This window comes from Dermochelys coriacea, chromosome 15 (assembly GCF_009764565.3).
Source record: "Dermochelys coriacea isolate rDerCor1 chromosome 15, rDerCor1.pri.v4, whole genome shotgun sequence".
Lineage (NCBI taxonomy): Eukaryota > Metazoa > Chordata > Testudines > Dermochelyidae > Dermochelys > Dermochelys coriacea.
Window position 1 is genome coordinate 16,766,331 of NC_050082.1, and position 26,681 is coordinate 16,793,011.

Below are 26,681 nucleotides of genomic sequence, written 5' to 3' on the forward strand. Positions count from 1 at the left end.
TACTGCATTCATGTACTTTTCAGCAAAGTCCTGTGTGGAGGGAATTAGTTCTTTGAAATAGTTCCAAAAGTTTATGTAAAAAAATACCAGAATATTAAATCTGATCATGGATGGAAACATATTTTTGCTCCTGTGGTTCCTAAGTCGTCAGAACAAATCTGGTAGCACTCAAATAAGAGGGGGTGGGGCATTGTTGGCACCAAAGAAGTGTCCAGATTTTTGGGCCCAATGAGTCTTACAGTTCTGATGCTGATATTTAAGCATATGTAGTAAGGTGTAAGCTTTTAAAAAATAGTTTGTCCCTCCTGTTCACTTGTACATTTGCGGGTCCTTGACTCTTCCTAGTTACATAAAAGGAAACAGTATTAAGTTAAGCCTCTTCCAGGCTAGATCTGAGTTGCCTTTGATATCTGGCAGGTTTTTGTGCTTAAGAAGATTAATTTTTCTTCCTCTGCCTAGTTTTATTGAAAGTAAAGATTTTCCAAGCATATAAACACAACTGTGTATAGGAGAGAACATGTTCCCATATTTGCTTTCCCTTTTTCTAAAGACAGAAGCAACCTTATTGAAATGTGCTTCCTTTCTAGCTACTAATGGTTTTTTCCTTCCTTCCATGTTGCAATAAGCTTAACATTCTCCCTTCCCATTGGATGTGAAACATTTCAGACTGGACTATTTTTCCTGTTAAGGTGTTGAGTCACTGGCCCTAAAAGAGGACCTGGATTCAGCAATGTGACGGCTAGATGTTGGGTGGGAGCAGGGTCTTTGTTAATCTGGGGACTCAGATGACATACCTTTTAAAAATAAGGTTAATGGGGAAGTGCTGTACATCTATGGACAGGGCTGCTCCACATTTTCTTTCTAGCTTTATTTCTGGATGTTTTTCTTACATTGTATCTGGATAAAGTCCAGGATGTTATACACCCAATATCTGCAGGAAAAACAGAGTTCCTGTTGATCAGCAGTAGTGTTCCACTTTATGCCAGCTCAGGTGGGAACTGCCATTCAGTGGAGTGCTCTGCACTCTTAAAGGGAACCTTAGCCTCCAAAGCTCTGGCTACACAGAGATGGGAGGGTTTGGAGACCTCTCTCTCTCTCTCTCCCTCCTCCCGGCCCACTTCAGGCCTAAGGTTGGATCTTATCTGAAAATTGAATTGCATAAACTCACAAGCCCATGTAAAAGGCTCTTAGACAGATTACTGAAGCCATGTCTACACTATGTGTACTACAGCAGCATAACTACAGACCCATAGCTGTAGTGTAGATACTTCCTACAGCCACAGAGGGTTTTTTCCCCCCGTCACTGTAGGAACTTCATCTTCCCGAACAACAGTAGCAAGGTCAACAGGGGCTAGATCCACATCGCCACATGGCTCAGGGGTGGAATTTTTCACACTTGTGAGCCCCATAGCTATGTTGATCAAACTTTTAAGTGTAGTCTAGGCCTACCACTTAATATTTGATGCCATAGCAAAACACATCAGGCAGCCAGGGATATCACTTGAATTTGGTCAGGCAAATGGTGTCAGTCTATATTGCCTAGGGTTAACCAGTGTGAACAAGGTCAGTAAGCAAAGCTGCTGGAACCTGCTTTTGTGTTCTTGTTGGATTGCTGTTTTATAATTTACTGGTTTCAGAGTAGCAGCCGTGTTAGTCTGTAGTCGCAAAAAGAAAAGGAGTATTTGTGGCACCTTAGAGACTAACAAATTTATTTGAGCACAAGCTTTTGTGAGCTACAGCTCACTTCATCAGACTGATGCCACAAGTACTCCTTTTCTTTTTATAATTTACTGGCTTCTTTTCTAAATCCTGAGAGACTGCCTGGGGGTTTTGGTACCGTTACTGTCTTGCTTTCAGATGAGTCATGAATTACAAAAGCAATCTATAACTATTAAATGGGATGTAAAGATGAGTTACTAATAGTTCTCTTGCCAACTGCTTTTGTAATAAGATGTCTAGTAGTTTACACTAGTGCTTTAAAGTGCTCAGACTTGCTGCACTCAGGGGGGTGATTTTTCACCCCCCTGAGCCAGCAAGTTAGAGCGCTATAAAATGTAAGTGTAGACAAGCCCTAAAACATAGCATAAAGGGATAGTGGGTGTTATCCTTACATCAGGAGTTTGCTTCTGGTAGACTCTGGCTGCCCATGTGACAATTAAAGATTGTTTTTTTTTCTGTGATTAAGAGAACTCCGGTCTCTTGGTCGATTCTTAGGGCAAGTCTACACTAGAGCCTGCACTGATGCAGCTGCGCCGCTGTAGCACGTCTGGTAAAGACGTGGGAGAGCGTCTTCTGCCAACATAGCGCTGGGGTGGACAGCGCTTAAGTCGATGTAACTTATGTCGCTCGGGGGAGGTGTGTGTCTTTTTCACACCCCTGACCCATGTAAATTGCATTGACTTAAGCAGTAGTGTCGACTTGCTCTTAGTAAAACAAACTCACATCCACAGTAGGGTTGGAGCTAGTGTTAACAAAACAGCTACTGGTAGGCACTGTTTGTCACTCTTTACTGAGGATTCCCTCAATGAGTTGTTCTTGCATTGTCCCATGTGAGGGAGCAAGGTTTGTCCCTATCTTTTGGGGACCCTTGGGAGTCCAGGGATATCTATGTAGAATTCGCCATACCCCTGCCATCTCTTGTCCCTGGCAGTGCCCTAGCAGCCTTGCTCTCTGCACCTTTGGCTGTGGTTTCCACTGATCAGTGGCGGGGGGGGGGGGGCGGGAAGGTTAAGCAAAAAAGGCAACTTGAGGCTGAACTGACTCCTTCAAAGAAATTTGGTGGGGACAGTACAAGTCCCTATCAACCCACTCTGCAGTGTTAAGAAAACACCCTTCTGTGCGGAGAGGAGGGAGACTAATGAGTGGAGGGACCTCTACATGTGCAGATCTCTGTGGAGCAAAGCTCTGGGACCTTGTGAGATTGATCAGTGTTATGTATTACAGTGTGCTGGTTCATGATTATAAAAGGGCAGTGGGGTTGATGGGGTCAAGGGGTAGGTTTGGTGTTGAACTCTTAACTGAGAATTTCCCGAGACAAGGTGGTTGAGGTATTATCTTTTTATTGGATCAACTTCTGCTGGTGAGAAAGACAAGCTTTCGAGCCACACAGAGCTCTTCTTCAGGTCTGGGAAAGGTACTCTGAATGTCACAGCTAAATGCAAGATTGAACAGATTGTTTAGCATAAACAGTTAGCCTGTATTCTAAGGGACCATTCACTCTACCTTGAATAGGATTAGCAGATCTGAGTCATGCAGATTCCAATGCTGAGACCATGTTCTATTTATCCTTTGGTCATTACAAGGAAGGGTCTAGTGCTGGAGTCCTGGCAGGATCTCTAAGAAGAGCTTTGTGCCAGTATAACTAAAATATGGCAATTGGGCAAAATTATCATTGTCTCAAACAGCTTTTTTTAATTTTAAACTTTTTCCCCATAAAACTTTCTCTTGGGACTGACTCAACTTTCTCCAAAGAAATAACTTTGGACTGATATCTAGAATGATATTAGCAATCAGAGGCTCTAGAAGTTGTGTGAAAGCCTGTTTTCAACCTTAAATATAGGATCACTAAAGATAAAGTATATGTACTGGTCTATACGTATATCTGATAGCTGCAGGGAATAAAACTAGGATTTGTGCAGCAAAAAAACTTTGATGCAAATTGACGAGAGTTTAAACATGGGGGGAGAATCAGGAAGCTGGTTAGGTTCCCATACTAACCATAACCCCATCCTTCCATTTCTGTATGAGAGTTAGTAGTAGACTAAAATAAGTATTTTTAAAAAATTAACATTTTACTCATCCCTAGAACCAAATCAAAAATTCTTTTAAGGAAATTGATCCATCTCTCTAATTGGTAAGGTTTGTACCTGTTGATGGAATGGCTTTTATCTTCTCCAGTAGCGGCATCCTATAATTCAGGCCATGCTTGCAGCACCCCAAATCTCAAGGGTTTCCACACATTCTGTACTTGCTAGGCTAAGCTCCAGGAAATCCTCTGGGCAAACTACACTTTAAACCAGAGGTGGGCAAACTACAGCCCGCAGGCCCGTCCTACCCGGCCCCTGAACTCCTGGCCGGGGCAGCTCGCCCCCGGCCCCTCCCCCATTTTCCCCCTTCCCCTGTATCTAGCCTACCGCGTAGGCAACGTGGCTTGCGCCCACCCATCTCCCAGGCTTTCCAATAAGCCTGTCTTGCCGCACTGAGCGGCATGGTAATGGGGTGGGGGGAGGGGAGGTTCAATAAGGATAAGGGGCAGGAGGTCCTGGGGGGCAGTCAGGGGACAGGGGGCGGTTGGATGGTGTGGAGGTTTGGGGAGGGGGGCAGTCAGGAGACAGGTAGCAAGGGGGGTTGGATTGGGGGTGGGGTCCTGGGGGGTCCTGGGGTCCTGGGAGGGGGGATTGGATATGGGGTGGGGTCCTGGGGGGCAGTTAGGGACAGGGGTTCCAGGAGGGGACGGTCAGGAGACAAGAAGTGGGGGGGTGGATGGGTCAGGGGTCCTGGGGGGCCCATCGGGGAGTGTGTGTGTGTGGATGTGGATGGGGGTGGGGTCCCTGGAGGGGGCGTTTGGGGCGGGGGGGTCTCAGGAGGGGGCGGTCAGGGGACAAGGAGGGGGGGGGGGTTGGATGGGTCAGGAATTCTGAGGGGGGCAGTCAGGGGGCAGGAAGGGGGAGGGGACAGGCTGTTTGTGGAGGCACAGCCTTCCCTACCTGGCCACACCGTTTCACAACCCCGATGTGGCCCTCAGGTCAAAACGTTTGCCCACCCCTACTTTAAACCCACAGCACCAGTGCCGGGTTGGTGGGGGAGAGAATATGCCTCTCAGCCAAAATACTCTTCCAGGAATTGGGGATAAGTCCCTTGAAAACTACTGCTACCAAACAGTCTCCATCACCTCCAAGTTACCAGCTTGAATTTACCTCAACTCCACAGTCAAGTTTTTACTTATTTAAAACCATTTGGCTCCCTTGTTCTTAATCTCAGCAGAGACCAATAGAATGGGCGTAGAGGCCTCATTCTGTAGAAGCACCACTTCTCTCACTGCCCCCAAGCAGGGCAGTGGCACATTGGCTGAGCAACGATGTAAGGAAATCTCACTGTTGCTTCTATAGTCTACCTGTTTTAAGAATACAGAAAGCTTCAATTTCCAAAGCTGTGAATCCAATACCTTTCGCAAGCACGAAGTTAAACAATTACTTCTACGAGAACAGGTGCTATGTAAAATAACCTCAGGAAAGCCATCTTGTTATTGCTAGATATAATAAATTAATGTATTGCAAAGTTATGAAATCTCTAAGGCTTTAAATAATCACTTGGAATCTTAATTAACAATTCAGTTCTGATAGGAATTTTATTTAGATGTAATTGTAGATAATTAGCTGGAGTGTGACCATCTGTAGAACACCTTAAAGATTTTCTTGGTTAATTTTTTTTTTTTTACTACTGAAAACAATCTCTTTATTTTGCTGTAGATGAAGCATGATTCTTTCCTTAAAGATCGAAAATAGTGGCAGCAGCTTACCAGCAAGAGAGTCAGGATAAATCTTCAGCAATCCATCAATAGTTTCTTGGCAAAGCTTTTAAAAAAATACCTTTTGGTATAATTTCATTGAAGTCTGTTTTTATGCCTAGGATGAACTTGGCCCAATGTCTTAGTGACAGAAACTAGTTAACAGTATCCATAGAACTAAGACATCCTCTGTTATAATAATTTGCAGCTGAAAAAGATAGGATTTATAAAATGAAGCATACAAATACAACACAGCGAATAGATACTATTATAAAGAGAAGTATATGTAAAAATAAACAGTGCACAGTGCAGTGCACTGGCTTACTTGCAGTGGGTTTGGTGGATGTAGCCCTTTTAGTTCACCAGAATTTATTCTGTGTGGTAGGATAACATTGTTTGTGGCTTATGTGCATTGTTACTGAATTTGACATTCTGTGTGAAAGAGGAGCCCCACACTGCAGCAAAACATTGGTTCTGTCGTAATACTTCAAACTAGCTGGTCCTCTGTGGCCAGTAGTCCCACCATGGCATTCTCTATAGTTCTTTTGAGTAACATCTCATAATGGGAATTCATTAATAAGGTAACTTTGAGATCAATCCCAGGCAATTAGGTCCATTGTAAAGACTGAAAGGGCCCAGTTTGGAAAAGTTTCTTTAGTCAAGTACAAACAAAAGTCCACATCCCAGGGAGTGGGGGTCAAAGGATATTTTCTCAGAAGTGCAATTCCTGTTCAATGAAAGCTCACTTTAATAGGTGCAAATGCCTTAGGAAGAGCAGACTGCATATTGTAAAAACTTGGTACAACAAACAGACAACGGCATATTATATTGCCAACGGGAAGAACCTCAGGAGTGGACTCCAGACCTTAGGCATCACTCCAATGGAAACACAACTCTGCTGGATGAACTTGCTTAGTATGGACTGTGTGGTGTGTGTGTGGAAGGGACTAATGAGCAATTTGTTCTGCATGAAATCCTCCAATCTATAGAGCTTATGTTTTTTAAGAAAAACAACCTAACCCCAGACATCATCATTAGACTCTCCCTCTTGTGTACCAGGTAGTCAGGACTAACCCTAAATCTAGTCATCTAGGAAGCAAGATTGTTCTCTCTGCCATGGTTACTTTAACACCAGCAGCAACCAGCACCTGTTGCTCAACATTAGTTTCTTTATATCAACATTTAGTGTCTGAGCTGCAGATTTATCTTCTACCTGCCTTCCCCTCTGATTTTAAGATCGATCAATGGATTTATAGGGGCATCAACACTCTAGAAGCACAGTAATTGGGTAAGTATTTATTTTTGAAGATAAACTTAACTTTTATGACATGCCAACTTCAGCCTTGCAACAAAACACTGAAGTGTTCCTCTGTTCTCTTCTAGGTATAGGAATTCTAGCTCCAGCAGAGGTAAGTGCTCCTGTTTAGGTATATAAAGTTCTACATTAAGTAGTTTTTCCTCTAAACCAAAAGTATCTTCCTCAAACTCCTTTCAGTCTATACTTCAAATAGCCCTTAAAGTAACTTCTCTTGTAAACCTTTTTCAGTCTCACAGATACAAACTTCTTTATTGTAACATAGAAATGTATTTATTAGAATGAAACAAGGCATTTTTTTGTTTACCCAAGTAGGATTCAAAGCATGCACAGATTTTTTTGTTTGTTTTTTACCCCAGTGTCTTGCAGTGGTACATTTCACATGCATCCGATGAAGTGAGCTGTAGCTCACAAAAGCTTATGCTCATATAAATTTGTTAAGTCTCTAAGGTGCCACAAGTACTCCTTTTCTTTTTGCGAATACAGACTAACACGGCTGCTACTCTGAAACCTATCAGAAATGGTAACTTGTGTATCCATCAAGCAGCGATTTCTGTCTTTTTGATAATTCTTGGCCTCCATCACCCAACATAGGATGGCCTTGACTTTCTCTGCAATGAATGTTTGACTTTTACTAATATGGAGTACTAGGATTATAGCTACCTGTAATTTAAACACATCATTATCTTCTGTGAGCAAAAAAACTAGGACAATTTTAAGACCTTTATCTGCAATTTCTTTCTTTGCAGCTAACCAGACGGTCATTTGGAATCACCATCTGACTTACACTGCTCAGCACGTCCAGCCTCCAATTTCATGTGGCTGACCTCTGAAACCTGGCTCCATTGACATGACCATTGGTTTGTCGCTGGTCCTGGTTCACTTTGCTCATGGCTTAAACAATTTCCCCTCCTACCTGTAGCTCTACACTAGACTTCTCCTGGTCCTTAACATCTCTCTGAAAGGGAATGTGATGAGAATGGGTCAGACTACCAGCTGGTGTCCTTGTGCGTCTGAGTTCTTGGATCCTGTAAACTCTCATGCTTCTCCAGACCCCTCAGTTGCTCCCATTTTGACTCCAGGATAAGAAACTTCTCTCTTGGATGGCAGGTCTTCCTGTCCTATTGGCTTCTGGTTCTGGCTCTCATTAGGTTCTCAGCTGGCTCTTCATTTCATCTACCTGTACGCATCTTCAGTTGTAGCACTATCTGCCTTTCCTCCACAGCTATCACCCCATCTGCCTTACTTAGGGTAACAGCAATGCTGTTCGGTACTTAATTTTAAGGTTTAGCACAGCTTGTTTGACAAACCACATCTTATCCTTATTTGGCTGTTTATCTGCAGGTTTTTTTCATCAGGCAACACTGATGCTGGCCCTTTTGGGATCACCAGTAAATAAACGGTTTCATGCCTTTTGAAGTTTCTTAAGCCATCATTCTTTTCCAAATAGAATTCCACGCTGCGGTGGCACAATCTGCACCAGTTCTGCACTCAGTCAAACTCTCTCCAGCAGCAGCATGTTTGTACAGTACCTAGCACAATTGGGCCCTGATCTCTTCTGGGGCTACTGGAATACAAATACACAAACAGTACATTAAAAGAGCATCTATAAGTTTCCAAAGTGTAGAACTCAAAAGATAGGAAGTGCCAGAATTAAGGTTACCTGTGCAACTTTAATGTGACCGCCGTGTTGTTGTGCATTATGATACTCTTTAATTACATGATCACATACTGTCCTCCTTTTCTTTTTGCGGATACAGACTAACACGGCTGCTACTCTGAAACCTGTTTTTCCCCAGTATCCCCTTGCCTCATTCAGTGCATAGGATGGAAGATGCTCGCTTTGGCCATATCTGCACAAACACTTACCATGCAGCATGCTGGAGTATGAATGTACGGTGCTCCTGCATGCTGTCCGTGTAGACCCTGCTGCTGTGCACTAAAAGTTCGTAAGTGTGCATTGACAATAGAGAATTTTAGTGCACAGCGGCAAGGTCCACACAGATAGTTAGTGAGCAGCATGCTGGAGTGTTGTAAAAGTACTCCCCTGTTTCCTATGCAGTAGATGTTCATGTAAACATGCCCTTCGGTAGTGTTTTCTCATTGTTCACTGTGTGTGTGTGTGTGTGTGTGTGTGTGTGTGTGGCCCCCATGCTATATTAACTGCACATTGTCCAAACAGTGATCTGAAGACAGAATTTATTAATTCTTCATTGTCTTGTCTGTGGCACACGTCACTATAGAATCTGAGTGTTTCACAAACATTCATTTATTTTCACACACCCAAATGAGTGAGTATTATCCCCATTTTACAGATGGAGAACTGAAGCACAGAGATTAAAGTCAAATGCCCGCTACTTTTGGGTGCCCAGTTTGACACTAAGATCTTGACTTTTCAGAGCAGTGAGCATCATACAGCCTGCGATGTGTTCTAAGCACAGCTCTCATTGACTTCTGTTGCAGTGGTGAGAGTTCTGCACCTCTGCAAATCAGACAAGACCAACAAAGCTTGTAATATATAGCCACTGTTTCAAACTCTGACTCCACCTATACTAAGAAAATAACACCCTCAGACTTTCTCTTCAACTGTTGTTAAAGAACTTAGCTGTCTGTGAGGTGCTATGATAATACAGTTGATGATAATATGGACAATTGCTGTTAGCATCATTGCAGAAAGCATGACTGAGACATTGTCTTTCATGCCAGCTACTAAACTGCCTTTTTAGAGGAGTTGAGGGGCTGGGGAAGCCACTGCTGACATGTCTGCAACATTGTCTTTCTAGTGTGGAGGGGAATGTTAAGCACAGAAGAAAATGTAGCTCATCTAGGCAATTCCCCAAAGTTAAATTGGCAGCTGCATCCCAATGGTGTACAAGTTGTTATACACTTGCCCTGGGAATTAGCAGCAAACCGAAGGATAAATATATAAATGAAGGGGGAAAATACAAATGCTGTTTCTACTCTGTTAAATTGTTCCATATCTGATTAAAGGATCAAAAGCTACATAGTCTGACAAACTCCACGTTTAACTGTTGTTTAACTGGCAAACGAAGACCCAAGATTTATATGTTCATGTCATGAGCTGTAAATCTGGTTGCTCTCCTGGTCTTTTCTACTCTAGACAAATGGCTTGTAGAGGAAATCGTAGTGGTTTGAATAAGTCTAGGTTTCAGAAGTCAGTCCTCTTTGGTCAGACAGGCAAGAAACATCTATAATAAATTTGTTTAACAAATCTGGCACTAGATCTTTTACTTAACTCACATTTTCCCTTTGAAAGTAAAGAATGTGTATATATATTAGATACTAAATTCAGACACCTGCACTTGTGGGATTAAATGGGGTATCGGCTTGCTGTTGCCTTTCAGTGAGGAAACAAATCAACTTCAGGTTAATCTAAAATAAATTTCTTTTTCACTCCCAACAATAAAACCCAATGAGACGCATTGTCCCAGTTTTAAGGGGAAATGGCTGTAAACACCAGGCTCCTTTAATCTGTAGAACTACCATATGTATGGAGGCTAGAACTCACTACTTGGTCTGTATTTTGGATATTACTAGAGTCAAATCTTCCCTACACAAGTCCTGCCCCTCCTTTTTCAGCCAAAACTACTAGCCGACACATTTTAGACCCTAAGCATGGCTCATGTACATCAGTACTTAGCCTGCTGTCTACAATAAGGCCCTGATCCTGCAATTAGCATCACGTGAGTGCAGGCTGCATTAAGGTTATTGCAGGCTTTGGTCCTAAAACAGCCATTGAGTGCAACAAGGGCATATTGCCCCCAGCTGTTGGCCTTAAGAAAGAACTATGCCAAAAATTAGGCCCAACAATTTGTGAAGCAAGTTTTTGATCCAGCCATTGAAAGCAGGATTTGGACAATAGACCTCAAATACAGGTTACGTATTGAGTGTGCTTTATGTGATTGTCTTAAGGAGGCAAAATAAATAGTCATTGCATTATTTGTTGCAGTACCATTGCTTGTGCCAGATGCTTCTTGTCTAGTCCAAGCAAATAAAATATATTGCCTGGCGATTGATTAGCAAACTATCTTCAGTTTTTCAAGAGTGTTATAATATAAACCGCTCAGGGTGGGACTGTAGTCTTTGTTCAATGCCAAGTCACCAAGCCTTTAATATTTTGAGAAAGTGACTTTTGCTTATGGTAGAAAGTCATGAAATTGCACTGGTGAAACCAGGCAAAAAGTTAGAGCCTGTTGCTTTAACTTCGGACAAAATAGTCTCCTATTTTACAGCCTCCTGCATCTGTTTGAGCCAGGTCCCATAAATACTGAGTGAGTACAGTCACTTCTTCAACTTGCCAAGGAGAGAGTTAATTTTTGGAGCAGACTGTCACAAGTTCTATTCTTGATGCTGCATGTAGGCAGTTGGCTGCTGACCAAGGTGTCTATATGTGTAAAGCAGCCACTGATGTAACAAGAGGTCAGGAGTGACCAAGCATTATAGCTATCAGCTGTTTGGACTCAGCTCAGCTCTTAGTGGACAAACAGACATACATAGTTTAAAAACTAACCCACAGCAAATTTTATCACTGATCATTGGCCCTCCATTGAGAAAGACCAGTAAGGGCCACAGACTGCACGGACTGTTGAGAGACTAAGCAACTCCTGTGGCCCCTAGAGCTGGTTGTTGGAAGTTGGTGGTGAGTGAGTGTGGGGAAGTGCCCTATCCTGCTGATCACTGGCACTTTCTTAGAATTTGGGATAAAAGCAGTCTTGGGACACCTCCCGAGAGCATGCTAACAATCGGTGTAGCGGGGTGATGCCAAGATCTGCCATATACAACAATCTGCTGCATTCTAATGACAAACTTCCTTGCTCTTCAGTAGTATCTTCATGAGGCAGTGATACATCGTCCTGGAATGGATGCCCCCTATAGACATAAACAGTAACTCACTGCACCCTTAAATATGGAGTAACTTATTACTCCACAGGACTCACTAACACACTATTCTGTTGCAACACTTTATAACGTCTCCTTTGCTTTTGTTTTCCTCTTTCCTTTTTCCCATCCTGTACACTGTCTCCTTCTGTTATATGCTACATGCTGTTAGTGTCTCTCTTCTCTGGCTTCTACTTCCTGCATTGATTCTGTTTCTCCCCATGTTTTCATTCATATTCTCATTCCTGCTTTCTTCCTCTTTCTAATCAGTGTCTCATCCTCATCAGTCCTCTCTATTCCCTAGTGTCCATCCATCACGCTCCCTCTGCCCCCCCAAAATCCATATCCCTTACGTTCGCCTTTAGGATATTGAAGACATTATTCTTTTCTGCCACCAGCCTAGCTGGTTTTCTGGCCCAGTCACTAACTGCTCAACACACAGTGTGCCAACCTTCCACCTTCACACGCAGAGGAAGGGAGCTGGGTATGTTGCATTCAGCACATGTGACGGCCACAACTCGGGAAGAACACGACTTTGTTTTATATTTTTATGCAACTCCATTGACTTCTTATCTGCCTTAACCACCGCATAGAATCAGGCAAGTCTGCCATCGTCCATGGTCACTAACTTTCTCTTTAAGAATATGCATTTCCTATTCAGGTAGATCTGACACAACTAGAAGAAAGAATTTTTACAGCCTCTGGAATATATATTAGTTTTTGCATTGCAGTCATTCCTACCACACCACTTGTTAGAACTGCTCAGCATTTATCAGCCACTAGTTATACATCTTCGACTTTCTTCTCTGACAGGCTGCATTACTTTGACACAGTCCTCTTGAATACAGCAGGGATCAGTGCAGCAATTTAGTTTTATTGCTTATGGAGGTGACTGTACAACCGCAAAATGCCCTTGCACTTATTTATGTAGCTTGAAAAATGTAATGCAACAATAAAATATTGCATTTATTTATCTGAGGCTTGACTCTTCTTACACCACTTTTACGCTCTGCTGTACGATTTAAATAGATACATTGATATTTTAGATTTGGAATGGGGTTAGGAAGCTGAGTCATGTGCTGTAGGGTTGGTCACATTTTTGAGGCCTTAAATACCATCCTACTCTGGGCCTGTTCATCAGCTGCCCTCACTGACCTGGAGTTACTACAGTTGGTTATGTAAATCCATATTTACAAGGCATTTCTGTTCCACTGTGGAGCTACTGTTGTATTGTTAATAGATATGTGTGGCAGATGGCCTGAAACCAAGGTACGGAGCATGTGCAAGCAGTCCACTGCTGGGTTTATTTTATAAACATAAAAAAAACCTCAGCCAGTCTACGCTATGGAGCATTTGCAAATTCGTATTAACAGAACCTAGAGTTGCTGTTGAATTACAGGAAAACAAGCATTTCACACACAAGGAAGCTTGCGTTCTTTTGCAGTGTGAATTTAAAAAAACTTTCCTTGCTTGAAGCTTCAGGGGATCCACTTTTTGTCCCTGCCAGTAACTGGGATTTTCACATTAATGAAAAGAATATATTTTTCTGTAGGCAAAGTTAGCTTGGAGCAAGTTTTTATGCCCGGGCTTATGAACTCCCAGGAATAGGTTTTTCCAATAGAAACACTCTTAACTGTTTCAGAGCAGCAGCCGTGCTAGTGTGTATCCGCAAAAAGAAAAGGAGGACTTGTGGTACCTTAGAGACGAACAAATTTATTTGAGCATAAACTTTTGTGAGCTACAGCTCACTTCATCGGATGCATTGAGCTGTAGCTCACGAAAACTTATGGTCAAATAAATTTGTTAGTCTCTAAGGTGCCACAAGTCCTCCTTTTCTTTTTACTCTTAACTGTAGCAGCGTGACAAGCTTTTTTCTTTCCTTAATGGTTTTTTTCCCCCTTTCTCCAACCTATAACCTTTGCAACTGTTCCTCTCTAATTTTCTGCAAGAGACCACAGACAACAGCATTTTATAGAAACTAAGCCACTGCAGCAACATGGTTCAGTCTGAGAAGCAGGAGCAGTAGAGGCGACTTGAAGGGTCCTCCAATCCACTGTCTTACCTGTATTTATGGGCTAGATTAAATTGAGTCTTGTGCCTGCAAACACTTGTTACTGGGTATGGTGCTTACTGTTATGAATAGACACCAATGGAACAACACACAGTAGTAAATACTCTGGTTAGTAACATTTACAAGATTGCACCCAGTGGCATCAGCACAATAGCTATAGCCAGTAGGGTGCTACCTGCAGAGCTCTCCTATTGCTCCTGTGTGTATTTGTGTGTGAAGTCTGTTTGTGTTTCTGCTTCCCTTCATTTGTCACAGCCGTAATGCTCTTATTTGCAGATAAGATTTTTTTTTAAAGGATCTCCAGTTCTTCTTTACCAAGATCTGTCTTTGAGAATTAACTGCTTTTTCTAGAAATCAAACTGTGAAAGGCCTGGTCTATCCTACGAGTTTGTCGGATTTAGCAGCGTTAAATCAAATTAACCCTGCACCCCTCCACACAACGAAGCCATTTTTTTTATTACATAAAGGGCTCTTAAAACCGATTTCTGTACTCCTCCCCAATGAGGGGATTAGCACTGAAATTGACTTCACCGTTTTGAATTAGGGTTAGAGTGCACACAATTCGAAGGTATTGGCCTCCAGGAGCTATCCCACAGTGCACCATTGTGACCACTCTTAACTCGGATACACTGGCCAGGTGTACAAGAAAAGCCCCAGGAACCTTTGAATCTCATTTCCTGTTTGGCCAGGCGAGCTTATCAGCACAGGTGACCATGCAGTCCCAGAATCGAAAAAGAGCTCCAGCATGGACTAAGCAGGAGATACTGGATCTGATCGCTGTATGGGGAGAGGAATCCGTGCTATCAGAACTACGTTCCAAAAGATGAAATGCCAAAATATTTCAAAAAATCTCTGAGGCCATGAGGGACAGAGGCTACAGCAGGGATGCAACACAGTGCCACGTGAAACTTAAGGAGTTCAGACAAGCATACCAGAAAACCAAAGAATCAAACGGACGCTCCAGGACAGAGCTCCAGACATGCCACTTCTACGCTGAGCTGCATGCAATTCTGAGGTGGCCGCCACCACTACCCCACCACTGTATGTGGACTCTGCTGATGAGGTACTCTCTGCCATGCCTGAAGATTTTGTGGATGGGGAAGATGAGGAGGAGGAGGAGGAGGATGAGCTTGAGGAGAGCACGCAGCACACCGTTCTCCCTGACAGCCAGGAACATTTTATGAAATATCCTCCCAAGCTAACGAAGCCAGAGAAGGGACCTCTGGTTAGTGTACCTTTTTAAATATAATACATGCTATAAAAGCAACCATTTTTAATGATTAAGTAGCCCTGAGGACTTGGGATGCATTCATGGCCAGTACAGCTACTGGAAAAGTCTATTAACGTGTCAGGGGATGGAGTGGAAATCCTCCAGGGACATCTCCATGAAGCTCTCCTGGAGGTACTCTAAAAGCCTTTGCAGAAGGTTTCTGGGGAGAGCAGCCTTATTCCGTCCTCCATGGTAGGACACTTTACTATGCCATGCTAGTAGCAAATAATCTGGTATCATTGCCTGACAAAGCCTGGCAGCGTATGGTCCCGGTGTTTGCTGGCATTCAAGCAACATCCGTTCTTTATCTCTCTGTGTTATCCTCAGGAGAGTGATATCATTCATGGTAACCTGGTTGAAATAGAAGAATTTAATTAAGGGGACATTCAGAGGTGGCCGTTCCTACTGGGCTGTTTGCCTGTGGCTAAAAAGAAATCCTCCCTGCAGTTAACCACGCAGTGGGGCGGGGGGCATTGGCGCTGAGCTGTTCGCGTTTGGCTAGCAGGGATCTTCCCTGATACCAGCAGGTGGTGGGGGGAGGGGTAAAGCGATCATCGCAGAGAATTGGATGGGGGGAGGGGTTAGTTTGATTTCTGCTGCTGCACGTTAACAGGAAAACTGCAGCACTAAACGGCCAACTCAACAGGCTTTGCTTGGTATGGGAAGAGAAGGGCGCTGCGGTTATGAAGTTTGCAGAAGCTGAAAGACTATGGTTTACCATGGCGCGCCTGCAAGCCGAATTCTGTTGCCCGGCTCTGCATGTGTGATCTCTAACACCAAAGCTGCAGGCACTCACTATAAGATGCAAAATGTGACCTTGTACCAAAATCACATGTGCTATGTAATGTGAATAGTGGTGTTCACCATGAAAGAGTATAGCCATTGTTCTGTAAAATGTATCTTTTTAAATACTTCACTCCCTTTTTTCCCTCCAGCAGCTGCAAATGTTTCAAGCCTCCTTCCTCTGTCCCAAAGGCTATCTCAGATAAGGCGGCGAAAAAAAAGCACACACGATGAAATGTTCTCTGAGCTCATGCAGTCATCTGGCACTGACAGAGCTCAGCAGAATGTGTGGAGAGACACATAGCAGAGTACAGGAAAGTGGCCGATGAACGTGAGAAGAGGTGGTGGCAGGAAGATCAGAGGAGACATGAGGCAACGCTAGGGCTACTGCGGGATCAAACAGACATGATCCGGCATCTGGTGGAGGTTCATGAACGGCAGCAGGATCACAGACTGCCGCTGCAGCCCCTGTTTAACCGCCCTCCCTCCTCCCCAAGTTCCATAGCCTCCTCACCCAGACACCCAAGAACATGAGGGGGGAGGCTCTGGGCACCCAACCACTCCACCTCAGTGGACAGCCCAAGCAACAGAAGGCTGTCATTCAAGAAGTTTTAAAGTTGCCTTTTCCTTCCCTCCTACCCTCCTCCCACACCCGACCTGGGCTACCTTGTGAGTTATCTCCCTATTTTTATAATCAATTAATAAAGAATACATGTTTTTTAAATGATAGTGACTTTATTTCCTTTGCAAGCAAGCTGTGATCAAAGGTGGGAGGGCAGGTGGCTTACAGGGAATTTAGAGGCAACCAAGGGGGTGGGTTTTCATCAAGGAGAAACAAACAGAAGTGTCACACAGTACCCTGGCCAGTCATGAAACTGGTTTTCAAAGCTTCTCTGATGCGCAGCGCTTCCTGCTGTGCTCTTCTAACCGCCCTGGTGTCTGGCTGTGCATATTCAGCAGCCAGGCAATTTGCCTCAACCTCCCACCCCGCCACACGTCTCCCCCTTACTCTCACAGAGATCGTGGAGCACACAGCAAGCAGCAATAACAATGGGAATATTGGTTTCCCTGAGGTCTGAGCGAGTCAGTAAACTGCGCCAGCGACCCTTTAAATGTCCAAATGCACACTCTACCACCATTCTGCACTTGCTCAGCCTATAGTTGAACAGCTCTTTACTACTGTCCAGGGTACCTGTGTATGCCTTCATGAGCCAGGGCATTAAGGGGTTAGCTGGATCCGCAAGGATAACTTTAGGCATTTCAATATCTCCAACAGTTATTTTCTGGTCTGGAAAGTAAATCCCTTCCTGCAGCCGTTTAAACAGACCAGAGTTCTTGAAGATGCAAGTGTCATGAACCTTTCCCAGCCATCCCATGTTGATGTTGGTGAAACGTCCTTGTGATCCAAAAGTGCTTGTAGCACCATTGAAAAGTATCCCTTGCAGTTTATGTACTGGCTGCCCTGGTGGTCCGGTCCCAAGATAGGGATATGCGTTCTGTCTATAGCTCCACCACAGTTAGGGAATTCCATTGCAGAAAATCCATCTAGTATGACCTGCACATTTCCCAGAGTCACTACCTTTGATAGCAGCAGCAGCTCAATGATTGCGTTGGCTACTTGCATCACAGCAACTCCCACAGTAGATTTGCCCACTCCACATTGATTACCGACTGACCAGTAGCTGTCTGGCTTTGCAAGCTTCCACAGGGCTATTGCCATTCGCTTGTGAACTGTGAGGGCTGCTCTCATCTTGATATTCTTGCGCTTCAGGGCAGGGGAAAGCAAGTCACAAAGTTCCATGAAAGTGCCCTTATGCATACGAAAGTTTCAGAGCCACTGGGAATCATCCCAAACCTGCAACACTATGTGGTCTCACCACTCTGTGCTTGTTTCCTGGGCCCAGAATTGGCGTTCCACATCATGAGCCTGTCCCAGTAACACCAGGATCTCCAAATTGTTGGGGACCGCGGTTTTAGAGAAATCTGTATTCATGTCCTCATCACTGCACTGCCGTCGCCTCCTTGCCTGGTTTTTCAGGTGCTGGTTCTGCATAAACTGCACAATAATGCTCGAGGTGTTTACAATGGTCATAACTGCTGCAGTGAGCTGAACGGCCTCCATGCTAGGGCGTCTGCTCGGACAATCCAGAGAAAAGGGCGTGAAATGATTGTCTGCTATTGCTTTCATAGAGGGAGGGAGGGTTGACTGATGACATTTACCCATAACCACCCATGACAAATTTTTGGCCCCATCAGGAATTGGGAGCTCAGCCCAGAATTCCAATGGGCAGTGGGGACTGCAGGAACTGTGGGATAGCTACCCACAGTGCACTGCTCGGAATGTCGATACTTGCCACGGTACTGTGGACGCACACCGCCGAATTAATGTGCTAAGTGTGGACACATGCACTCGACTTTATACAATCTGTTCCCAAAAATCGACTTCTGTAAAATCGGAGTACTTTCATAGCATAGACATGGCCAAAGGGAGTTAAAGCCACTCTTGTAGAGTTGATTTGAGTTTAGCTCATTGGGCTAATCTGATATAAAGCAGGCTTTGATGGAATTAATCCGAAACCAAACTGCTGTCCATTATAGGCACATACATGCAGTAATTGTCTCCTGTAACAGAAATAGCTTGCATGCACTCATCCAAGAGAGTGGCAAAGAATTTTCCCAGAAGGTGAATCACCTTTTCATGTCATTGGTGTTAATTAGCTACTAAAACTAGAGTGTCCATAAACATGGTGTTGGGGCTGGTAGAGAGCTGAGCTGAAAAGAATGACTGGAGAGGGGGAGAAGGGGACAGGTGAACAGAATACATGGAATGTGAGCAGTGTGGCTTTAGACTATGGTGGAAGGTGACTCTGGGGTGGGGCAGGGCAGGGAGGGCTAGGTTGAAAATTCAGCACCTTTGAATGTGAGATGTAGGCTGCTAAATCACTTAGCCCATGCTTAGTAATCTTTGGCTGTATTTCACTGGGGCTACATATACAGCAGGATTATCAGTCAACCATATATATGCACCAGCCAATAATACTCATGACCTTTGCATCAACATGTACAGGTGCCTACCTGGTGAGCTAAGGAACAGCTACAATTTATCCTGTAGAGAAATCTAATACAGATGAGTAAGTGATATTCTTCTTAAAATGCTGTGATTTATATACACAAGCCACCTTCATATTCATTTAGGCCATAAAACCAATGTAATATACAACAGCATTTTTAATTCAAGATGTTTCTCTTAAAAACCACTATTTAGTGTTCATCTTTAATGAAAATCTTCCTTATGGTCAACACAGAACAAGATTAAGAGCTTCGTGACTTGTTCATCAGGTTTTCCCACTGTCCACTAGCATAATTTAATTGAGTATTTTAATACACTGTGCAACCAGAGATGTTCTTACAAAGACAGCATTTGTTCTGGGAAACTGTGATATTGTTAGGATTTATTAGTAAGAAATAACTGCACCACCACATTTGTGTGGAGACAGCCCTGTAATGCTACCAGGAAGAGCTGCCTTTAGGAGGCCATTTTGGAAGTATAATTTATTATACTGAGCAGGTATAAAAATATACAGACCTGATTCTGCAAACCATTAAAGTCAGAAATAAAGAGAATTTTAGTCACTTATTTGAGCAGTTCAACATATTTAATTTTTCTTGCTGCAATTCATATTGGTGGTGCTATTCACATCAATCCTCTGTGCTTTGATTTGGATGATGGCTCTTAGGAGGAGGGAGGGTGTTTTCTAGGCATAACTCACTTGGAATTTAGACCCGCATTTTGAGTGTAAAGTAATCAGATTTTATGGCCAACCAACAGGAACCTTTGTGGCAAATAGAGGATGTGGGTAGAAAGGGGGCAGGGGCTACTAGTAATTGGTTTAGAATCCTGATAGTACCATTTCAGGTCACTGGGGTTCGTGTTACATCTGTATTACCTCTGGATGAACTGTGATGAGAGAAAAAAATCCTTCAAGTGTTCATTTGAAAGTGAACTCTTTACTTTGACAGTGTTGATGATCCTTGTTCTGGTTTTCTGCAAACATTTAATCAGTCAAACTTCCCCTGGAAGAAAAACTCATCAAAAGTTTAATTGTAAGCTCCATTGTTCACTTGGAGGAAATTGTGAATTGTATAATTGGTTATAAAAGTCACAATTCACACTGATGATTAGCTATGTTTAAGTTCAGGGGACTGAAACAATACTCCTTTGCTTCGCTAACCATCCCAGCACATCCATTGCAAATATTCACAATGGAGAAGAAACTCCTCTCTTTGCCACGGCCGGCTCAAAGTTTTAAGTGATTCATAAGCCTGTGTTAATGCTTTATGTGCTATGCAGGCCCTCTGTATTCATGTTAACAAATTATGTGCAGTCCAAGAATTGGCTGCTGGACTATCTTGCAAATAATTATGATGAGATAAGCTTGAGATTGCTTTGCTCTGTTTTGGTTAATTCTCAGACCAGAGGAAGGAAGGAGACATTTATGGAATAAATTCTTCACTATAAATTGTAGTGTGTACACATACAGGTCTAGTCTTTATGCTTTGCAGAAATCTTGCAAAAGAACTGTATTCTAATTACCTCTGGGTCTGGCAATGGACAATGTCAGCTTCACCCCCTGATGGACCAAAGCTTTTATTGATGGCTGGCCAGCTTTTCTTGCCAGGCTACTCAATTTAATAATTCGTAGCCAGGGAGCTATGGTGTTTGGTAATCACTCTGGGTTCCAGGTGCTTGAAAGAGGGCCCCTTTTATTCAATAATGCAGTACTAATTGCCTGTGCATAACAGAACTGGGGCTTCTGCAGTGCCCATGCTCCAGACTTTGTCTGGGAAGCTAAGCCACTTAAAGGTACAGTTCCCAATACCACAGGACCCTGAGTTTCTAAAATAGTCCTTTTGGTGGTGAAGACAGCAGACAGGGGTGGCATGTTGCCAGTTTCAGCAGCAAGCAAAGGGTGTTGTGTTTAATCACTAGATTAAATATTCCTTTTACTGGCTTTTCCTTTCAGTACCACAGAGCATGACGTGTTATAAAACACTAACACTAGTTAAACAAGTGTTGGCTGGCACCACTGAGCCCCCTGGCTATGTAGATGGCAAAGTGAGCATTTGGCTGACAAGCAGCCAATAGAGACTCCCAGGAAACCAAGCAGACTTGTCAATGAATGAGCAAAGGATTTGCCATGTGCATTGTGAAGAACTAAAGGGAAAAGGGGCAAGATGTACTGGCTAAGAGAGCCCCCCAATGGCTTCATTTCTTATGGTAGTTACTTACAAAACAAAGTCTGTAGCAATTTCAATAGCATGTTAAGGGGTTAAAAGCTGTGGACCCAATCCTTCATTTATCTGGATAAGGGACCTCCACTGACTTCATTAGGGCTCGACAGAGCTGCTTGTAGGATAGAGGCCTGTCTCTAGAACTGCACAAATGCATTATACAAATTGGTCTTGATCAGGCAATCGGTTAGTAGCAGGCATAGGCCCCAGTTTGAGACTTAAACAAGGCTGAAGAGCTGTCTTAAATAGGGATGCTTTCCTGAATCAAAAAAAAAGGAGTACTTGTGGCACCTTAGAGACTCCTTTTCTTTTTGCGAATACAGACTAACACGGCTGCTACTCTGTTTCCTGAATCAGGGTGTCATAGTGCTTACAAGCAGGAGCAATATTATAAAGATAAATCGGATTGCTTTTGGTGGTGGTAGGCACCATGGCTGGTAGTTAGTGTAATCAAGACTGGGCTCAGAGTTTGAGATTAAATTATTTGACTATTTTCTCCATGTCTTTGTGTATTCAGCTACTTGCAAAAAGTGCAACATTTTCAATCAACTATATTCATGCTCTTTTGTTAAACTAAACCCTGTTTCATGCAGTCATTGATGCACATGGAAGGCTCTACATCTTTATGGCTCAGGTTAAGTTTTATTTGCCTTCGTGCTGAAGTGATCTTTCAGTCAGGTTTCTAAGAACAGAATGTAGTACAGTCAGGTAGATTTAAAGCTTGTACTTATTTTAAGGCATCAGGATGACCGGGGAGGGGTATTTTTACACTATCACTTGTAAAGATTTAATTATTTTAGTGTTTTTGCAAGGTTACACCCCTAGAGACAATTTGACAACGGTTAGGCTGCCATGCACTGACATCAGCACAGCCTATTGTGCTAACCGATATTGTCTCATTGTTCCATGTGCTCCCCATCAGTCTGTCTGTTTTTTATCTTGTCCTTCGATCGTACGCTCTTTGAAGCACGGACTGTCTTTGTTCTGTTTTTGTACAGTGCCCAGCACAATGGCATCCTTCCTGGTCCATGACTGGGGATCTGAGGTGATACAGTAATATAAACAATAATAGCTGGAGACTGCAGTGCTACTTACAGACACTGCAGCACTGGCACTGTCTGGTTCCTCAGCTTACCCTGCTCATGCACATAAACACGGCTGGGGGAGAGGCCACTTCTAGTGGGCAAGAGGCTAGTTCTCTCTCTGTCCCCTCTGAAGTCTGCCAACAACAGTGCCAATTAATTTTCACTCCAGGGAACCTCTTTGGAGAGGAGAAAGGAAAGATTAGTAGAGTTCATACATGTGCACAAATGGCTAAGCTCTGCTCAGTGAGCCTGCTCTTCCGTGAAGGCATTCTGATGACTTCACAAACCAGTGTATTGAAAGAGTTTGCACTGAGTAGCAAAACTAGTCTTGTGATGTCCCAGAACCCTCTGTTTTGATGGACTGTCATGTATTTTAAATCTTAAATGGGCATAGTCCCCCCCACATTCCTTAAGTTAGTCCAAGATGTAATATTCATGAGTGTCTGCTGTTAAAGCAGGGGTTCTCAAACTGCGAGTCGCGAGGTTATTACATGGGGGGTTGCAAGCTGTCAGCCTCCACCCCAAACCCCGCTTTGCCTCCAACATTTATAATAGTGTTAAGTATATTAAAAAAGTGTTTTTAATTTATAAGGGGGTCGCACTCAATGACTTGCTATGTGAAAGGGGTCACCAGTACAAAAGTTTGAGAACCACTGTCTTAAAGACAGACAATGGAGACTTATAGTTTAGAGTGGAACGATAACGTGCTTTCAGTTTAACATTTCTTCCATTCAATTATCTGCTTACAGATTTAGCTTGCTGACCTGACATCAGTGATGTCTTCAGCTTAATGGCATAGATCAATAAATAGCATATTAAGCCCTGGCTGTGTTTTAATAGCTTTCCAGCATTATTAGAAAGCAGGGTTATTCCAGTTAACATACAGTACAGATAGAACAGTTACTAAAAGTGAAAGGACCAACATCCACAGTGAAGGATACTGTATAGTAAACTGAGATGTTAACACCAGCGTACCAGGCTGGCTTCCTTAGAAAGCAAGGGTTTCCGATTAGTCTTGATTTGCAGTTACTGTCTGAGCCCATCATTTCCCTGGAGTTGTAGCCATCAATTATTTCTTTTGTTAGACATCCATGTTTAACACTATAGTGGCCCAATTAAAACCTATTTTAGGACTGATGTTTTCTCTGTATGTGCGGGAGACTCATAACTCCAAGCAACAAGAACCCCGATGGGTCCTATGCACTGTGAGGCTGCTGGTCACTAAGGCTAACGCTTTCCTGGCTGGTTGCCTAAACCAGGACTCTCTGCTCCACATGATAGCACCTAAATAAGTGGCCTGATTTTCAGGTCAAACTTACATGCTGCCAAGTTCCTCATTTTTCCCAGTGCTATCCCTTATCTGAATCCTAAAAGTAAAGTCAGGCAAATTATGGCCTTAGGTGTTGTAAATATGAAGTAGGATTGCAACTTTGCAGCTGGAGACTACCTGCCATGAGGCGTTTTGTAAATGTTGTGATTTGTGAAAGGTCAGCAACATTAAATACCTTTATTGTTTGAAGGATTTTTGCCTGTTTAGACTGGAGTGTTGGCCGAAAATAATGTATTGACTCCCTTTCCACTGGGCAAGAGGATGGGGGTGGGGAGGGACACAAAAGATTAAGTGGATAAATAAGAGTTCCCTTTATTTCAATCTGGCATTGGTATGTGTTCCAAGCATGTGCTCCATGCTCTAGCTAGAACCCAGCTCCCAAGATGGCAAGTTTTCAACTTGCTCCTGGACTTACTTCTCATTTCATTCCCCACCCTGATTGTGTTTCACTTCCATTGTGCACAAACAGAATCCTAACTAGCTTTGTCCTCCATTTGCACGGGATTTCATGGACTTGCACTACTGATAGATGCTAGATCATGTTCTGCCTTTGTTGGCCTTCACAGCTGCTTATGCCCAACTGAGAGCTTCTCTGAAACTTCTGGCAAATAGTGAGAAATTCCAAAAACACATTTCCCACACGGACCAGGGTATTTGCAAATGCACTATAGGTAGGGGAAGGGCCTGTGGTGCACAGTGCCATAAAATATTGGTCAGAGTAACGAGATAGTTTAATGGGGGAGAGAGGGGGAGTCTTCAGTCAAAAGTTAGAGGAAGTGGCCATTGAGGGAGCTAGCATTCCTGACTCATGAGAGCACAAATAAGTGACCAACTGTGGTGAGGTGAATTGTAGAACGCTATTAATTGGAGAAATTTTACCCAAAATATAATTTGCTGCGTTATGCCCTCTACCAACAAGCAAACTGTTACATTTAAGATTACTCCTGAGGGAATTCTATGCCAAAAAAATTAAAAATTCTTTGCACAATATTTTAAAATTCTGAAAATTTTATTTTTCAATAAATAAATGTGGAGGCTTCAGCATAGCATTGGGGAGCCCAGGCCACTGGCTGCACAGAGGTGGGAGATCACCCTGCAGCCCCCTCCCCAAGGACTTAGCGGTGAGGCTGCACCTGATCCTGACATAGTGAAAGGGCTGGGCCCAAGAAATACCCCGGAGCCCTGCCCCTCAATGCCAGGCACACCAGGTGTGCTTCGGCAGGCTCAGCTCAGCAGGACCCAAGTGTGGAGGGGCTTAGTGTGGGGGGATTCAGTTGTGGAGTGAGAGGATTCTGTGTGGGGCAATCTGGGTATGGGTGACTCAGCAGGGGGTCCGGGTGCTGGGGGAGTGGGAATGCGAGTGCAACTGGTTGGGGCTCAGTGGGATGGAGGTCCTGGTGCAGGGGGCTTGTCCGGGTGGTCCAGGTATGGGTGTGCGGGGGGCTCAGCGGGGGTGGTTTGGGTGCAGGAGTAGGAGTCCAGATGAAAGGGGTTGTGGTTCGGCAAGGGGGCGATTTTTCTGCAGGGAGACAAACAAATCTGCAGGGGACATGAATTCTGCCTACACAGTAGCGCAGAATACCTCCAGGAGTACATGTAGCAGACTTCTGATCTGTTGTCCTGAAAACATTTGGGTGAAGCCAACACCCCCTCACCAAGGCTCTGTAAACCAAGCAGCTCTAACCAACTCTTGCTTGAAATATTTACTTTGCTTCCTAATAGAATCTGACATACTGCAAAAGATCATTAATTCAACTAATTCAGTTTCTTGACTCCACTGGATACAGTAGGAGAAGATATTAAAAACCCCTAATGGCTCTTATTATGCAGTACTGTAATATGGGGGGAAATTTCTTCCTGTATCCAGCTGGGGTTCAACTTATGCCACGAACCATGAGGCATGAGGAATGGTAGCCATTGGGCTCAGTTCTCCACTGCCTTGCAATTTATACAGTCCTTTATACCTGGGTGAAATGGGTATAAAAAGCCACCAACAGCGGTAAGTGGAGAAATCCAACGTGGCAGCAGTTTATGCTGGTTCTGCACAGGGTAGTAGAGAATTCGGCCCCTTATTTTTATTGTTGCTAGCTTCAGTGCAGATGCTATTCTTATTCTGATAAATGTTTAATCTGATTTTTAAATAACTTACTAAGTTGTGAAATAGACAAATAAAATACTGCAAGCAACATGCATTTCCTGGGAAGCAAGCTGTTCTGTCATCTCCAACAGGACTGCTGACCCAAGTCACACATGGAAGGGTGTTTTTTGTGAAAAAGACTAACTGCACCTATAGCTGCCTATCTGCCTGCTGCTGCCACTACCTGCATGGACTCCTTCATGTAATATCATAGTTTAGAAAGAAGGAATATTCAGGGCCCCTCTTGCCCACCACCCCACAAGTCTTCCCACTTTTTGCCTTTCCTGGAGGTATGATAATCAATTCCAAACTGTTGGTCCCAATGAGCTCAATTTGGTGCACCTCTTCACCTCTTTTAAATTAAAATTGAATTCCAAACTGTACAGCTATCCATTTTAAAAACTAACCCAGGGTTGAGTCTTAAATGTGAATAGTCCCTGCAGCGTGAAACTGCAGTCACTGAAACAAGAACTCTGAAAGGCCATAGTTTGATTGGCTATGGTATAGACAGATATTAAGATAGGAAATAATCAAGAATATTTGAATACCTAGGGAGCTTCTTTTAATATCTGCAGTTGTACCATTTTATTATCATACCTGATTACAGCAGTGCTATGGGCAGATGAGGTGCCTAATGCATTTAATATTCTATTAAAAAGAATGCAGTATTCTCCAGTTATATAGCACCTTTCATCTGGGGTTCAGAGCAGTTTACAAACGCTTTCACAATACTCTGACATAGACAAGCACTATTTCCACTGTCCTGAATGAGGAAACAAGAGTCGGAGGATGTGACTTGCCTACAACAGCGGTAAAATATGAAGGAGAATGCTTGGTCCCCTATTCTAATCCCTGTCCACCCTTCACACAACAGAAGGTGCTAAGCTAAACATTAGAAAAATTACCAAATGAAGCTAAACTGCTAAAAACTCTGCTTAAATCAGTTTGTGTGCCTGCATTATCGGTTTGCACTGCTCTGAATAGATCAATGTT

At 43.4% G+C, this 26,681-nt stretch overlaps 1 protein-coding gene across 3 annotated transcripts in view; it reads left to right on the plus strand.

Moving 5' to 3' along the window:
- Positions 1–26,681, plus strand: part of ZDHHC8 (zinc finger DHHC-type palmitoyltransferase 8) — a 195,575-nt gene that overhangs the window by 87,565 nt on the left and 81,329 nt on the right. The window lies entirely within an intron of this gene.